We start from the raw sequence: 14,988 nt of genomic DNA, 5'->3' as shown, positions 1-14,988 counted from the left end.
ACATTCCTCAAAGATGTTTTCTTGTTAAAAAGTCTAAATTTATACTAATTCCACCCAGACATCTGTGTTAATTTCTGCACGGTGTAGTGTTGAGATTATGGCAATTTTTTGCTGGGAACAAAAACACGGTGTTTCCTTTCCGGGAAACCCAGAAATACGCCAAGATGTGGATATAGTTGGATGTAGGTGGTTCCAGGTGTTCTCTGTTTATTTATTCCGCCAACATGCCTCGTTTCAAACGGAAAATCTTCCTAATTCCGCTGGTAATCGAGGATTAGTACGGTTTATTGTGCGAGGCCTGTCAGCAGCTTATTCATACCTAGCGCAATCCCGAAATACCTCGCTGAAACCACAAACACAAACAATCACCCAAGATCCAAGAGCGAACGGTACCGCTCTCGATCCCGGTACCGCTCACAAACCAAGACCCCTAATTTGATAGGCGCGTTTAAAGAGCTAAATGTTTTGACGTCTAATGTGTTCGTGTGTCCAAGGGCGAATGGTACCGCTCTCGATCCCGGTACCGCTTGCAACGTTTTTGCGAAACCAAGACCCCTAGTTTAAAGAGCTAAATGTTTTGATGTCTGGTGTGTTGAACCTGCCAGACCTGTCTTGTGCGTACCATCGATAACGAAAGTACTCCGACAAGTTAATAAATGTACAATTATTTATGCAAATATCTGATTTGTATGTCATTAGATCGCGTATTGACAAATCCATCTCTGGATCTTGTGTAAGTACTCGACCTTCTCTGTTCATTAACAAGATTCAGGCGTGTCCCAGGACTACCATAACCTGAAATGCCAACCCAATCTGTACCGCTTTCGCCGCAAAGACTTTAATCTCGCCCGGAATGAGACGGTGGCAAAGATCGCCGGACCAAAGAGGTCAATTGAATTATTAATGGTGATGCAGTTACGTTGCAAAGAAAAGGAGAGTTGTTGACGACACGCGCAGACCGTCTTGCAGACTTGCACTTGACATCAGTTTCGACTAATAGGAAAGTCCTTGAGGGAGCATAGGGGCATCCCTCGATTTCACTTCAAGAGATGTTCTCGACCGGACGGGCTGTAATTATTTTAATGCGATTTTAATGCAGACAAATTAATTTAGAGCTCCGCTTTCACATGTTCCTTTTCGCCGACGACTACAACACCGGTCGGTCGGCTGAAAATGTTTGTTTGAATTAATAACAGATTACTTACGGCTGTCCATTATCTGGAATCTGGATATAAAATTGTCCCGAGCAAATACTCTTCTCAAGTTTCTCGTTAACGTGCATAAGTGTGCATAATTCGCTTCAGTAATTACCGCGAACAGTCTGCATGCTTGAAGATATAATCAAAACGTCTCTTGTATTTACCGAGGTTGAAAAAGCGACTCTTAATCTATCATCTTCTTGGCCACACCGGTCAGACTAATCACCATCGCGTCGCTCTTTTTCCAAATTCGCACCAGACGTGCACAACAATGGACAAGGAGTGCCTCGACGTCCAGATGGGAGGGCGTGTGGGATGAGGTTCGGAGAAGTGTGGTTGCTCAATACCCTCCATAACCCTGCCCTTAATACCATTATTCTGTCAAGTGGAATTAAATAAGTACTGTTTACCATATAAATTATGGCGCTGTCGGATCGACTTTTACTGCGCTGAATCAAAATTAATTTATTACGATTGTGTCCGCTTAGTGCACTTCTCAAATACCAACTTACGTAAGCTGACAGTGGTACTACAAGTACCAGGACTGCACATGACGGGAATAATTTATGACAATTGCAATTAATCGAACCATACAATAACATACACTGTGGAATTTCCGACACTCCGGGAATTCGTCGTTTCCAAAAAGCACTCTCGAAAATGACTCAAGCTGCAAATATTTTAATGCAAAATGGAATCGATAAATTTCCTCGAACAACTTTCCCCAGATGTGCAAAAATGCAAGCAACAACTGCGGTTTCGTAATCTTTGCAAAAAAGGATTATGGCCTTTTCTGGTGTGCACCTAGTACTCATAACCTTTCAGAACTAGACATTTTATTGCTGTGTATATGGCTCATACATCATGAGCGCCATTGCCTATTGAATATTGACGACTGTAATGTCAACGTGTTGGACATTGTAGTGGAAGACTTTGTCTGTTTGAAATGTGGTACTGATCTGTGCAAAAACTGTAAAGAGAGGAACAATAGAAAACTAATTGCGACTACATGAAGCACAAAAGCTCGTAAAACGGTGATATGGCGTTATCACGGACATTCTTTGCATGTTTAGAAGTAATCACAAAACAGTAAACAGAAGCCTGGGGAACAGGCTTGCCAACAGCAAGATGGCTTATCTGTGGTCCAACATTAAACAGTGTAGTCTCCTGACAAGTGGTAGATTTATTGCAACTAAAACATACTTACTTTAAGAATGGATGAAATTATACATGAGGAACTGATCTAGCCGTTGCTTTATCTCGCAGAAAATCTTTGTAAGGTGACGTTTGAAAAATGCAATAATGAGACAGCGGCGTTTGAAGTTTGGTATTAGAAAATTGCTAGACAAAGCACGAATTTTTTTTTCTTGTTGGAAAAAATGTATTGGTGGAGTGGGTTGGTTGGCAATGAAGTTGTATATCACAGGTTTGAAGTCGGGCCCATTATTTAAATAAAACGTCTCTATAAAAAATATAATTTGACAATATAATAAATATACTACTGTAAAAATGCCAGCGAGCTATTTGGTTTTTTAATTGCGTCCTTTATATTGGCAACTTGCAGGTGATTTAGCGTCCGACAGTCGGCATTAAATTTGACAGTGTAGTGATTTTCGAATAGAATACGAATTTGGTATGTGGAGGCGTAAATGTGAAGATTCGAATCTTTCCCAGCTTCCGAAAGTCCAATTACGAGGTATCCTGCCGCAAGGACATTCTTGCTAAATCGGGCCGAAACTGAGTAGTACCAGCACCTAACAAGTCTAATTGACAGCAGTGCTCGGGAGATAACCGGCGAGATACGCCGGGTCCTCCAATAGAAGAGAAAGGCGATAATTAACGTTGGAAACGCCACCCGACATCTCCCTCTGCGTTTTCGTCTCGATCTCCTTAATTAAAAGAACGTTAAATTTAATTAACGAGATCCGCGCCTTCGAATTAATTATTGACATTTGATCGGACGGGTCAGAGCGCCGTACCAAAACCGTCTAATCTGATTCAATTGGAGAGGACAAAGACCGGGGTCGGTGCGATTTGAGACAAGAAGACGCGGTCAGCGGACTTTTTCTCTGGTTCAGTACCGGCGACCGTCGCGCTTGGTAGCTTCTCGTGAATCCGAGGCTCTCGGGTACCACCACGAGCACCAAACGACAATTAAAGACCATTAATCTTGAGCTATCGTCGGGTGTAATTGGGTTATCTTCCCAGAATGGTTTCCTGGATCGTCTGCTTCTCTTGCATTCTTGATGGCGAGTTTCACAGCGATCGAAAGGAATGCGATATGCTCCGGTGGTACCCGTTCGATGTCTCCTCACCTTGCCCGGAGCTAAGGAAGTGAATACGATAAACCCGTCCGGGCAACTTTACACGGATATTATTAGGCGGATAACTGTTATAATTACGGCGAGGAATTCTGGAAAAAGAGACAAATGGCCCTCGACGTCACAAAAACCCTAGACAATGGCGTGGCCCGTGCGGGCATTTAAATCACCGGAGCCGTCCATGTGTGAAGCGACTTCCTTTGTTCGGATCCTGCCACACTTTTTGTGCCAGCTTCCAGATCCTAGTACCGTTTTTTCCACGGGTCTACATTCCGTCACAGTGGCTGCCCCCTTCCGGTTTCACCCCCAACCGATCAGATACAAACCCTCGTGGGAATATCAGTTCCGTTCCCCGTTTCCTCTACCGTACGGAAACGTATTGAAATTATTATATTGTCCGCGGCTATTTCCTGGAAATCCTCACAACCCATCTAATAATTTAGTTGCCCCGTCATAGTCAAAAAAACACCAGCTTACGAATTTTTACCCAATTATAAATAATACATACACCGAAAGTACCCATCAGTGGGAAAAATCTACAAAACATACCAACTATCAAAAATATCTATTTGGTAAATATCCCCTTATCTATCGCTCCTGTGACCAAAACAGATGTCCTGAGATAAGGAATTTTCTCACAAAAAAGGTTTGGCACTTCTTTTCGTACAAGCAACTGTTTTGAATATTTCCTAAAACTCATTTTTGGCGCTACTTCGGTTGTAAGAGACAGATTGTCCATAACAGGGGATTAGGAAATGAGTGGAGAGACGCCTGTCTCTGTCATACCCTATAAAAAAAAATTGTACGATGGATCCATGAGTACTTCTGTATTATAGCTATAGTTGACGCGGCGAACCAGTGGAGTAGTCACGAGGTGTTCACGTGATAGTTCGTGAAAAGCCTGATTTACACTGCCTCGCCAAATTCGAGTTTTGGATGGATGAAAACTTCGGCTGTGTGCATTGAGTTGGTGCAACTGTGGTGTGGTGTACTTTAACCTTCCATTTAACCAATAGGAAACCATCCCCCGAAAATCACGTGACGATCACGCCAGTTTATTACTCCATTAAGTCGCCCCACCGACTATAGTAGACGAAAAAATACACCAAAATTCAGCTAGCGGGCAAAACCCCAAAGACATCAACTATAATTGCTTGTTTATGGGGCCGACCGCAAGACACTCCCTTGCGGTGCGCCAATTTGTCAAGTTCACTCTACACGTCGAAAATTGGACTAATCGGGTCCTCGTGATTCACCTCTAGAAGCAATTTTTATACCTGGTAGACCGCAAACTAGTAGAAAAATGCGATATGCAAATCGCTCTGGTGCATTTGCATCGCTGAACGCGAATTTATGACTGGGATTAGTCTCTCGGACAGTTCTGTGAATTGTTTTCGTTCAGGTTTCAGCAGAACAAGGTGAGACACTGAGTCAATATTAATCATAAGGTAATTAGTGTCGAGTCGAGTGTTAAATTTGCTCTAAATGATGAAAGGTCGAGCAAGGCGCTACCGGACAAGGAATTTACCTAAGGCAACCGCAATTACGGCGAAGAATGAAAGTTGGTTCGGCGAAGTCGACAGGTGAAGTGGACTTTTAATCGGTGACGTAGACCGGTGTGAATAATTTCTTCGGAATCGTAAAATTAAAATATCTTAGGAGTGCGTGGCTTGACAAAAAGCGCGCAATTAGCACCACTGATAACACCATTCGTGGAATAAGAGAGAATCATTGTCCATAAAGTCGCTGCAAAAAGACTGCTCAAAGATCGTGGAGCAGCTTTTTCTAAATTTTGATTTCGCGCTCAGATGAACAAATAAAGTTTGTATGATTTCGACGATTTAATTTCGTAACGGTTGTTATTGCAGGAAGAATCTTATCGATGTTCGATCATTGGAAAGGAAAAACCCGGACGGTTGAAGGAAAAATTAATTTGTTGGTGTCGAAAGATAACCAGAATGAGTGCGGCAACGACTTTAATGGCGAAGGAAACACTCCATAAATTTCCGCTGATAAATTACTTATCCTTGCAATAAAATCGGTGCTCCTAATTTAAACCATGAAAAATTTTGAAAACCGGAAAACATTCATAAATTTAATTGTTCCTAAATAGTCAATGACGCGTGACTGGTTGCTCATTACGCTTGGAAGTGACTTAAGAAGCGAAGAGATTTGTCTTGAAAAAAATCTATCGGTAATTTAACAATTTAAATGAAGAGAATAATACGTTCAAGGCATCGACTAGACATAACAATTTAAATAAATAATGGGATGAAATTAACAGTAAACGTTCAATTAGAAATTGGACCTTGCAAGTCATTACTAAATTTATGGTTTAGGATTAACTGTTTTTAGTTAAATCTAATTTGCAACCTTATTTCTTTGATCTGCAACACTTTGAGGTCTGTGCTAATTGCACTAAATGCGATATATATTGTGGGAAAATCTAGGACTAAATAAATTCCTTGAATGCTGCTAAACAACACTAGAAAATTTTCCCACAAAAATTGGTTATTTATTTCCATAGTTCTTGAAACTGAAATGAACCAGTTTAACCGGTTAAACTAGTTCACATAACCAACCGGTTGCAGATCCAAACCGATTAAAATACTAACCGGATTACGTATTTGGCTAATTAAATATACAGCTGTACGATTTGACTGGTTTAACCGCCGGTTAAAGCTGATGGTTAAACCAGTATTGTTAACTTGCATTATTGATTATTTATTTGTACATTTCTTTGATGAACTAAATTTGACCAAAGCTTAACTGGTTAAACTTGTTGAACTGGTTCATTTGGTTAATTAGCTGATGAATAAACTGGTTAAAGAGCCAAATCGGCTGACCTAATTGGCCGGATAATTTTGTATGGGCCTGTATGGTTTAACTGGTTTAACCTGTTGAAGGGTTCAACCTGGTTAATTAGTAGCTGGTTAAACTGGATATGTTATAACAGTTAATTTGCTTAATTAGTTATCGGTTACCAGGTTAATTAGTTAAACTATGAAATTGTCTAACCATCGTCTGTCATTCAGTTGATTAATATGTAAATTAATTTAATCGAAAAAATACGTTAAACGGTTAATTTTTTAACCGGTTTAACCAAGTTTACCGTTAACTGGTTTAACAAGTTAAACCGTATCGCGCTAATTTTTACTAATATGTAAGTCAAGAAAAAAACCTGATTTGTGTGTAGAGTTTTTTAAAAACTCTTTCCTTTATGGGAGATGTCTTGATTGGGTGTTCGTGTATTGTAATACAAGGAGTACAAATGTCTAATTATGAGTACTTAAAGTAAACAATAGAGGACAAATAATAGTAAAAGTAGAATCGTGGAGTAAACCTTGCAAGTCATCGCAGACTCTGCTGCTTGTCCAAAAAATTTTGGGTGACGGAAATTAAGAAAGAAAAACATTGGTTGCATGGTCTCAACCATGTCATTTGTGGCTTTCCGTCGTAATTTAATTCGTCTTAAATAATAATTAAAATTAAAAAATTGTGAAACAAGATAGCCAGTTTGAAGAAAATTCAATCCGCTGGCTCGTTTCACAACTTCATCTAAACGCTTTGTATTTGTTAATCCAACCCCAAAAGTCGCCGCTCTCGTCATTCAATTGGAAGCGAAGGACTCGCTTCAGAGCAACAACACTCCGTCGTCTCGCTTTACACACACCGCTCGCTCCTTCTCCAGGACAACCATTTAGAGCCGATAATTTCCTCCTGATGGTAGACCATCAAGACGATCGCGATTTAATGAGATCGCATGTTATCCCGATTCGATATAATTACAAGCAGGACAAGTTTTTACAAGCCGCCATAACCGTTCAATTTCATGTAATCAAGGAATTTTGCTTCGGCGAAAATCATTTTACGACTTCACCAGTCAATTACGGCCATATTGGTTCTCGGTACGCTTTGGTCATTGCAAATTAGCAAAAATCCAGTGAAAGCTCGATCATTTCAAGCGTGATGCAAAAGTTAGATCATCGGCGTTGTTGCAAAAATTAGATTAGCTCACGAGGCGCGGTAATTATTTATCTCGACGTCTGGACACCATGTGGAAGAGGATTGACAGTTGGGCGGGACCACATCCATGTAAACGTCCGGTCTCACCACAAAAGATTAGTCGGACAGGTCCAGATTTGTTTATTTGCTTTACACTTGTCAGCAGGAAACGAAACGGACTGCAGGATTCGGCACAACGACGCATTTTTAAGTGATGGCCTTGATCCGCTAATTACAACCATTATTGTCAAAATTGCGAGTTACACGATATTGTGTTACAATTCAGACGATAAAGCCACAAGGATACGAGCGGAGTAATTTGAATAAGATGAGATCGTGGTGAGTCACGACGCATTTACAATGCAAAATTCTTTGGGTTATCTCGGATTCAACAAGGTTTTATGTTACTAATAACCGGGATTAAACCGTGCGAAGTGACTCACTACAATGCACTCGGTAACACACGAGCAATCGCATTTTCTGCGGACCACCAAGAGTTAAATGTCTTCAGATGCGGAGGACCGGTCCAGGATTCAGAACTGTCGCGAGGTGTAATGGCATTAATACAGCCATAAGCATTGCAGACACGCAGGAATAATAAAAGGGTATTTTATCACCGGGACGTATCTGACATATCAGCATTGTTGGATGGCCGTAATATAACAGTGCAGAGAATATTTGCATGCGCGTCAAAATCTCTGTCACAAACAAATGAGCGTCGTTATCCTTGCGAGCTGTCACCCTACCGGCCATCAAGTACATATTTTTTTTTTGAGAGATAATGTCGCAAATTAAAGGAGCCAGCGCTAATAGAGCTTTTCTCAGGAGGTCCTGTTGAGCGAATTTTTTTTTGGGAAAAGTTGTTTCGTCTTACCTTGGAAAGGCCGCTCAGTCAGAGGTAATCCCAATTGCCAATAATTACAAAATAAAGTTCACAACAACACAATCGAACAACGTGTACAGCACATGGAGCTGGGTCGAGGAGCAAGCACACCACGTCCTCTCTGCAGCAACGTCGGACCGCGACTGACGCGAGCTTTGGCCCATGGAGGAGGCGCGCTCTGAAGACACCGTAAATGCACTTGTGTGGTATTACGGATGATAGTGGGATGCAAGGTGGTGTTATTGTTTGTAGGTTTTTTGATTCTCACACTTTCCATTCGAAACTGTAGGGTGGTGGGTGTGATGGAGAGAAATTGTTCTCATGTCGGACCGCATTGTTCGGACGAACCGGGAGGTTGAAAGCTCCGAGATGAGGTGCGCTTAATTCGAAGATAAGGCAGACGAGGCTGTAAATAATGAGTATGTATGTGAGATTTTTGGGCGATAGCGAGCGGAACAAATTTCGTCCTTGTGCTAAGGTAAATAAACTGTTTCCACAACAATGGATAAGAATGGCTGGCACGCTGTAGGTAAATAATTTCGCTACTTATCATAACTTTCCGTTAAATTCGGACTTGATAATGACAACAATGAGGAACCAGGACTAAGTCATTCCCACATTTTTAAACCAAATAGGTAATACAATACTTTGCGCTAACGAATTGGAATATTTATTATAAGACAAACATATTCAATTCTGTCGGGAATTCTCTTGAGACACAGTTTTCTCGCTCATTTTGCGTAAGTGTGTTTCGACACGTTACCGCTTATTGTAGTTATTATATTTAACATCGTGGAGCATAAAAGACTAATTAATTAGAAGAATATGCAAAATTTACGAAATATCCGTTTCGTTCAATTTTCTGCTTCATAATGAATTATGAAACGTGCCAGATTCACACTGATTTACTTAAAGGTTAACAGAAAGGTCGGACTCTTTTTGGAAAACATTGAATCAAGGAATATTAAGAAAATTCATCTTTTTTTATTTCTTGGAAATGTTTGGCGTTGATAGGTAGTGTAAACAAAAAGTGAACTCCGAATATCAAGGAATTTTGTCAATATTGACGAAATGCGTTTCATTATTAATGTTACGGTGGAACAAACACAACTGTATCTATGTGGAATACAGCGTGGTTTCCAAAATTTGCCAAAAAGTAGAATATCTAAATGTTTTTTAAAAAAACACCACCATACTTGTAACTTCATGAGATGTTTTGCTTTATCAAACACATTAAAAAAAACTGGAAGTTAATTGCAACGTTGTTATCTTTTATGATTTTTGCTAGCTAATCTGTTTAATTGATTGATAGTTAAATTTTATTACGTATATTTTCTTCTACCATTAACACGTAAGCACAAATAAACAGAAAAATTAATAATGTTTCTAAAATGCGTTTAAAATGTCACATTTGTGCTCATTGTGTTCTTTATCAGCTGATATGTTTGTAAGGACAAATAAAAATGTAGCTGATAAGGCTGTCTTGAATGGTTTGATAACGGAAAAGTGAAGGAATAAAAGGTGCTCTATTGACAGGAGATACAAGAAAAGTAAATAAAAAAGGAACCGGCCTAAATCTACTGTGTCAAATTTATGGTGGGTTGAACCCTTTATATTTAAATATTGAAAGTCATATTGATCAAATTTAGGTATCTTCAATTCAGATTATTCTCGTGAGATAGTTCGGAAGAACGAAATCCACACCTTTGATTCACCTGAATTTGCTCCAATTACCAAGCTGTGGATTTTAAACACAAAAAATTAGAGATTTAAATGACGGCATTGTAGTTCACAGTTGCGATTTAAAATAAGATTTCTCCGTTTCTAGGGCTTAAAAAATGATAAAGAAAGCTACCAATCACTTAATTTTTTTTATAATACTCATTTCAATATTCAACGTATTCGTCTCTTGTCGCAAAGATGAATGACATTCACTATAAAAGAATTTGGTGTATTTAGGGACTTTAATGTGTAAAAGTACCCAACTGAGAGACTTGGGGCCCCGAGTCATGGTCGCAAATAGGTGGTGGAGCGAAAATGTGTAGCTATCTTTGTCCTACACATTAATTACCAATATGCGTCATCTTTCTCTCTTGCGCCGTTACCATGACAACAAGTGCGACCGTCGCCAAGTCAACTTGAAATCGGCCTCTTGCACATTTGAAACATATGGTACTTTTGCTCCCGGAACAGCAAAAAGCATATTTTTTGCATTGCACACTAGTAAAACTGACAACAATGCACTAGACATTGACGCTATTTATAACCTCAAACTTAGAAAAATATCACCTAATTCAACAGACAGAGTTACTACCAAATGCAATGCAAAGTTTCCATGGCTATTTTAGGTTAGCTGTCAACATGCTCTAATTACAATTGTCAATTCACAAAAACAATTGACGGTTTCAAACGCCCTCCCAGCGCAGGATTTCTTTTGAGCGCCCGATATAAATTAAATATGGATGTTTTGATCGTTATTTTCTTGATACAAAAATGGACCTAGGTTCCCAGAATAATACAGTAAGGAAAATCTTTCTTGTAAGAGAGTTTCCGTGAATATGAACTTTGAAAAAACAGATAATGTGTTTTTCCACTAAATACATTGTTTGGTTCTGCACGAGTATAGTAGATTTTTTTTATTTTCCTTAAAACGAACAAATCCCCAATTCCCATCACGACAATGGGTCATAAACCCATCAGTGGTAGGTGTAGCATTCTCCTGATCAGCAATTCAATTATCGTCGTCGGTAATTAAATTACCACTAAGTACTGTGCGATTTGTAGAAGATACAATGCCGGCAACCCAATTACAGGGCACATACTCCGAGGTGATTGTCCACCTTTACCAACAATGAAACGGCAAAAATCGATTTCTTCTTCCCACAAATAATTAAATTAAATACCCACCAGTGTAATTCTCCATACAATAAACCCGAATGGAAAGTATGTAAATATTCTGAGAAATGGACCATGAACGAGCCGATACGTAACAAACACATTGTCTCCATTCAGAAACATCGAAATTAAGGTTCATATGGGACAAGAACGAGGAAACAAACTGCACAGACTTATTAAAATGATCAGCACTGGCTAATTACGTCGTGGGTAAGTATCTGACATCCCGCAACATTAACTTACTTCTGTTTCCGACCAACATCTTTATGCATTGAAAACGGTCTTGTTTTTAGCGTAGACATGTCGAAGGCAAAATTAATTTGAAGAGATAAGCCCAGATAAGCGAACCTTGAATTCCATGCATTATTCAGAAGTGGATGCCATAAGGTAACGTCGCATTGTTTCCACTAATGCGGGATATTGCTTGTAAGGTCTCCCATTATTCGCGTTTAACATGGGGTTGGATTGCTCGAGTGGCTTTCGCTGGTGGGAAAAATTTTCACACATACCTAATTATGTAAATAGAACCGGCCCCTATCGCTACCTCTCATATGTACGAAACTTGACATTTAGTAATAAAGACACCGTTAACAGTAAATTCGCGTTCTCACAGCAAAATAAAAGCAACAAGACGCGAATCGATTAAGACCGATTTCGTATTAATAACAGTTAATTGGTCATCTCGTCGCTTCTTTTTTTTGGGGAAAGTAGCAGGACATGGATTGTTTCCGTTCGTCGTTGAAGGAAACCACCGGTGGTAATCGATGGAAAGTAATTCGGAGGACACTGTCACAGTAAACAGAGCATGTGTTGGCAATGTGTCTGTACGTCAAAGCCGACAAGAAGCGCTGTTTTACCAAATTTTTTCCAAGAAATATGAGACGACAGTGACGTGTGAGATGGAAAAATCGTGCAACATATCTCGCTGACAAAAACCGCGAGACTAATTCGAACCGCCGTTGATGGGTTAACCCATCAGACGGTACCTTCCCAGACTAAACATTTACAAAGGTAACCCAAAAGCGCCGCTTTTTGGCACATGTTAACGAGGGCGCCAAGAACATGCCCCTAATCACTATCCAGGCAAAATACCATCTTGTAAACTGTTTGGAAAGCAGATGTAGTCTTATTATTTTGTTTACAAGTGGCGAAGCGAACGCTATATTTAGCAGATTCCCTTCATGGGCGAAACTCTTTTATTTCTTAATAAATGTAAATATTTGAAACAATAACGGGTTCTGGTCGAGAGACCAAGAGCAAGATGTTCACCGGCGGTCTGATTGGGAAAGATTTGTAACCTTGTAACGATTCTAATGGTAGTAGATCCAGTGTTTGGAAAAAAGTTGTTTGAAAAACTCGATGGGGACATGTCGATTCATTGACGAGATCGAGGTGTTTTGGTCTCGTTTTTGGCAGACCTGGCGAAAGTTATGTTTAGTTGCTGGTTAACGTTGTTGCAAAAAATCAGCACGAGCACGTGTTCTACTCCAAACAAGACTTTTTCAGATACAATAAATAAATCGCGAATGAAGTTAACCATAGCAGTGGAAATTGGTTCAGGTTTCCTCAATTGGCTGGAAATAGCAGCATCAACTGATTTATGTCATGCACTGTTCTGGTCAGTAAGTGTGATAGAGAGATTTTTTTAATTTAAATTTAATGTAATCGGTTTTGCGTTATTTTAACTCCTGAAAACTATTTTCGAGTTATTTATGCAAGGTTCTTTTAAAAATCTCAAATCAAATTAAATCATGAGAAAAAAAGATAACATATTTTTTAAATAATAAAAACTAGCAACTCAGTTGGCACATTCTACACACGAAGATGGTGACAAATATTTTTTTTTTAGTTTTCCTGGAACACACAACCAGCTTGCTTTTTGATTCATTATAAATTAATTTCGATATGGTCTTTGCAAATTCTCGGTACAAAGTTCATCGATTATTCATCACTTCTTCAAAGAATTTGTTTAAATTATCATAATTTATTATTTATTAAAACATCAAGAATATGGCTTTTGTATTCTGTAAAACATAAATAAAATAATGTCTATTTGTACTTCAACAAACCATTTATTTTTTTGTTTATACGAATAATGTGCTCATTATTTTACTGTAACTGATAGAAGAGCCATTTGTCCTCGATGCATGGTTGCAAACTACAAACTTATGCAAATTCGTTTAATTGTTATTTGTTTATCTCTACCTCGATTTTCTTCAATTGCCAAATCTCGGATTTCGATGATAATTATTTAGGCAGGACTAATTGTTACAAAGTCAGCAAGAAAAATGATCATCAAGAAAACAAACAAAAATTTCAAACATGTAATTCGTTCTACAAAATATTTGTATACTTACTTTATTTGGCATTAAAAATATGTCACTTTGTATAAGTAATTTACACCAGTGAGTGAAGGTTTCTCTTTCGTTCACTTCACTTTCGCTTATCGTTTTTCGGTCACTGTCTTTCACTCACTGGCTTTCATTGCCTCGTAAATTTTTCCAATTCTTTCTAATAACGTAATTTTTTGGTACCGGGCGGCATTTGTCTCTTCCAGGACATCATAACTCTTCATCAACAATTTCCACAATTTCCATAACATGCACACAACCACTTTATTGACGTTACAGAACTTTGTTTATTTTGTATTTTATTTTTTCCATGGCAACAGATCCGTCCAAAAATGTGCTATATTTTATTTAAAATTTTGAATACAAACTTTCTAAGGAGTAAGGAAGTATCGAGCAAAATCAAATACAGCACTCGCGAGTAAGGCCGCTTTCGTTCACTTGAATTGCATCGAACACGCAATTCGAGTGAACGAAAGCTTTACCTTCCTCGCTGTTACTGTAAATAACTACATATTACTCTCATAACAAAATTACGAAACAGTCCTTCCTCTTTACAATATCTAGTAGCGTAGCAAGATTGCACTTCCTCGAATACAGCTTTTTCACTCTTAAAATATTTTCGACAAAGCTTTGATTATGTTCTTCACTAACATGATCATTCTCGGGAAAAAGCTCCAACTCCAGGAGCTAAAACATTGCAAAGTACTTTCGAAAACGTATGCTCTGCAGAGTATTTTTTATTATTTCTATTTACATTACGATTATGTATTATAACCTAGACCTACAAATACAACTTTTACTGTTGTTTCACTTTTATCTTGTCTACTGTGACACTTTTTATTTTCATCATATGCATTTCTCTTAGCTATTACTTTCCGCACCTAATTTTTTATTCTAGTCAATTCTTTAATTATTCTAAATTAAATTCCTGCGTGGCGTCTCAAATAACTGTACCGCTAATAGCATTTTTTTCCCATTTAAAACACTATTGTTTTCGTAGTGCCTTCATCACAACCATATTCCAAGATACAAATTATCCAAACTAGAGCGTGTCTTTGAAATTTTCGCCCGCGGCTTTTTTAATTATTTCACCCAGTCATTTAGGAACTAATCTAAGCTTCGACCAAATTGTTTTCAATTTAGAAACGAGTAGGTGTCTGAAAATAATGGCAAAATAAATGAGAGGCCAAACTAATCTATTACCTGAGTATTTTTCCAAACGATAAAAATAAAAATAAAATTTTCAAAACGGTTTAAAAATACACATCGCGATTCCGTTTTGAACCCGCAAAAAAGTAGCCGGAGTCGTGTGTACCTTATTTGCTATGCAAGCT

The 14,988-nt window shown here is 38.6% G+C and overlaps 1 protein-coding gene across 1 annotated transcript in view; it reads right to left on the bottom strand.

The window, feature by feature from the left end:
* Positions 1–8,575, bottom strand: part of rau (RA domain-containing protein rau) — a 30,944-nt gene extending 22,369 nt beyond the window's left edge. Inside the window, exon 1 of the mRNA XM_069049536.1 lies at positions 8,400–8,575. The gene's annotated coding sequence lies outside the window, so the exon portion shown is untranslated. The remainder of the gene's footprint in view (positions 1–8,399) is intronic.
* Between the last annotated feature and the right edge of the window lie 6,413 nt (positions 8,576–14,988).

The sequence above is a fragment of the Tenebrio molitor genome, chromosome 5 (genome assembly GCF_963966145.1).
Source record: "Tenebrio molitor chromosome 5, icTenMoli1.1, whole genome shotgun sequence".
Lineage (NCBI taxonomy): Eukaryota > Metazoa > Arthropoda > Insecta > Coleoptera > Tenebrionidae > Tenebrio > Tenebrio molitor.
This window is presented reverse-complemented; position numbering and strand designations above follow the sequence as displayed.